Source organism: Notamacropus eugenii, chromosome 1 (genome assembly GCF_028372415.1).
Source record: "Notamacropus eugenii isolate mMacEug1 chromosome 1, mMacEug1.pri_v2, whole genome shotgun sequence".
Taxonomy (NCBI): domain Eukaryota; kingdom Metazoa; phylum Chordata; class Mammalia; order Diprotodontia; family Macropodidae; genus Notamacropus; species Notamacropus eugenii.
The window spans coordinates 265,463,038-265,466,541 of NC_092872.1; the positions used below are offsets into that span (position 1 = coordinate 265,463,038).

At 41.3% G+C, this 3,504-nt stretch overlaps 1 long non-coding RNA gene across 1 annotated transcript; it reads right to left on the bottom strand.

The window, feature by feature from the left end:
- Positions 1 to 679: 679 nt before the first annotated feature.
- On the bottom strand, positions 680 to 3,184 carry LOC140525113 (uncharacterized). Its single transcript, XR_011973934.1, has 2 exons — positions 1,683 to 3,184; positions 680 to 1,342 (listed from the first exon to the last, which is right to left on the bottom strand). It is a non-coding gene; the product is annotated as an uncharacterized lncRNA (long non-coding RNA).
- Positions 3,185 to 3,504: the final 320 nt, after the last annotated feature.

Below are 3,504 nucleotides of genomic sequence, written 5' to 3' on the forward strand. Positions count from 1 at the left end.
AAATGTTGAAAACTAAAAATAAGTTAATTAATAAAAAATAAAACAGAAAATCTCTTTGACAGTTTTATGGAGGGTAGATTGGAGTACCATGAACTTGAGGCAGAAAAAATGATAATGAGGTTTTATTTAGGTGATGAGGAGTTAAGAGACTTTCCAAAGGTCACAGAGGAAGTAGCAGAGCCAGGATTCAAACTCAGATCCTGAGACACCATGTTCAGCTTTTCTTTCCACAGACTCAGTCTGCTCTTGTCTCTGCTCTACCTTAATCCATTTCTCAGTCCCACTTCCCTGTCACTGCTGAGACTATTAACTCTGAAAAGAAAATTATTTTATGAGCCACCAAACCACATCTCATTCCTTTCAATTACTCTTCCAGGGTCACTTTATGGTCATAGATGTGAAAGGAAACTCATGGACCATCAAGTACCAACTCTTTCATTTTATAGATGAATAAACTGAAGCCCAGAGAGACTAAGTGACTTGCTTACAGAAACACAAGTTGTCAGTGGCAGAAACAGGATTAGAAGCCAGGCCTACTGAGTTCAGAGCTAGTGCCCTTTCCATTGTACCAAGTTGTCTCTCCAGGAGCTTTCCCCAGAAGAATTCAAGTCCTTATGCTTACCTTGCCATAGCAATCTAGAGATGCCTTCATTCTCCCAACGAACTCTTTTAATGACTATTTTTATTTTCTTGCTATGGAGAGAAGTCCTGGAGGGGAGATTGTTTGAAGAGACACTAAGATAACCATGGGTAGCCTAGATGGTACATGAGCAAAGAAGGTAGGCAGAACTGTAAAGGCTAGATTGTAGGCCCAGAGGTACAGTCATAGGTCCAACAGCAAGGAAAAATAAGCAAACTCCTTGGTCTGCATTCACTAACCCACTCAGTAACACTGGGAACACCGTGAGCAGCGAGTCTCTGCAGCTGAGCTGTGATCTCTTCCTCTAACCCACTTTTTTTCCCAGATGCCAATTATCAGCCAGGCAAAGACAAACCAGTGAAAGAACTTTTTGTCCTTTTTGTGGGTGATCATGAATTTAGACAGGCTGCTCCCACGGGCATTCCAAGGGAATTATTTTGCAGCGCAATAATTACATGTTCAACAGATTTAAGAATTTCTCAGTCAAGGACCTAGGGCATATTTATTATACTCAGCATCATGTAGAGGAGTATCTTTCCTTGTAAGTCCTTGGGTGGGAGTTCTGAGTATTTTCCTTGAGTTTGTGCTACTGGCCACACATTCAGAGCTCAAAGAGATCTCGTGGGTCCTCTAGGGCAGGGATTCAGGGTTTGGGGATCACTTTGGAAGTCTGGTGAAGTCCATGGACTCCTGCTCAGAATCCTATTTTTAAATTCATAAAGCAAAAGAGGATTACAAAGGAAGTCAATAATATTGAAATACAGTTAACAAAATATTTTTCTAACAAAAGCAAGTTCGCAGCCTAGCCTAAGTACCCTGGTCTGAACCAATCACTTCCTAGGAGTTAAGGCAGAGGTGGGGAACCTGCAGCCTTGAGACCACATGTGGCCCTCTAGGTCCTTAAGTGTGGCCCTTTGACTAAATCCAAATTCAATTGAGGACCTTGAGATCCTCATTGCCGCATATGGCCTCTACACCAAGGGTTCCCCACCACTGATTAAGGAGATAAGGCTACTGAGATTAAGATTAAATGAATACTTACCTGTGTGGTGCTAGCTTCTGGAACAAATGCCTTGCCAGGTGCTGAGGAGAATGGAATCCTCTGTTCAAGGATCTATCAAACCATGGTTATTGGGCAGGGGATGGGGAAAATTGCAGGGAACAGTGTCAATAACACAAATTCAAAGAACATTTATTAAGCCCCTATTATATGCAGAGTGCTGAGCTGAGAGTTAAGCATAGATGGACCCTAGTCCCTGCCCTCTTGGACTTACAGGCTAGTAGGGAGATAGAATACCTGCATGGAGATCTACAATACAAAGGAATACGTAAGTGTCTTAGGTATTACAAAACCAAGTGCTACATAAAGTCTGAAGGGAAAGTTGATTCTAACTGAAGAGGGCATATCAGCAGACGCTTCATCGAGGAGGTAATTTTGGGATATATATAGTTATAGAAAAGGCTGGTTTGGAGAAGAGAGAGTAGACCTGTGATTGCAATAGAATAGGAAATTCTCAATGTGGAACCTCCTTCCACCAACACAGATTTGTAACTCATGCTCTCAGAGAGTGGCCTGGGGCATCAAGAGGTTAAATGACTTCCCAAGGGAGACAAAGCCAGTATGTATTAGAGGTAAGACATAAACCCAGGTCATTCTGACTCTAAGACCTCTGTCTACACAACAGTACCTCTCAAGTACACATTTTGTTAGAAAAGAGAAAGAATGCATGAAGAACAGAAACCACTGAATAACTTCTCTGGGAATTCATGTTATGTTGTTCATTCTTCATTTTCTAAAAGAACTATTGACATCATGGGGTGATGTCTTCACTTGTGTGTGAATTGGATGTAGGTGAGGCAGAGTGGCACAAAGTCATCAGCCTCACTCTCTCTTCTAGCCATGGAAGACCAGATTGAGGGTAATCTGAAAATTCAAGAGAGGTACTAAAGAGTAGACTTCCCTGGCTAACATGGAGAATGCAGTTGGAGAAACAATTCCAAAAACAGTACAGCATTGAAATATCGACACCACTGGAAGCACCAGGCTGAATACCACAATATAACAACAGTTTATACTGGCACTTTTCAGGCTGATAATCTAAATTCCAAGTCTTTCTCTAACTGAGTGATATTTATTTGTCAAGAAATATCTTGTCTGAATACTCCAAAGTAATAACCCAGTGCCACAGAGAAACAAGAAAGGATAATTACTGAAAGATGAACTGGAACTGTATCAAATGAACCAAATATCATCCAAGCAGAAAATTTGGTTTCTGTGTTAGGATCCTCATCATAGTAGGACAGGCATCATGGAGATGAACCAAGGGAAGTGAGTGGGGGAAGTTGCCCCACGCACTGGTTGAAAGAAGTTGTAGAACTTACTTTCTGTTTCATCCCAGAATCTGCTCCCATTTCCTTCTTACTTCTGGAAATAAAACTCAAGAGAAAACTTTAAAAGTATAACTAAGAATCACATACCTGAGGCAGATACTGAAAACAGCAAACATCAGGATGTATGCTTTCATTAGAGTAGAAGGGGAGAAGGTAGAGACCCCAAAAGTACTTTTCTCATCTGTAAAATGAGAGGGCTGGAACAAATGCTCTTTGCGATCCTTTGGGTCCTGTTTCTCTGATTCCCTGATCTCCTGACCATCACAGGACCTACTGAGGAGGCTGACTCATTAGGAGGAAGGAACAGGAGAGAGTTAAGGAGCATCATTCCCCCAGTCAACTCTCAGGTAACTTCTTAGCTTAATGTATCATTCTTACTAAGGAATACAGGTTCTGTTGCATCTATGTTATTGAAATACTGAAAATTCTTCCACTAACTTGGCCTGAATTCAGCACCCTCTAAATTCATTTTT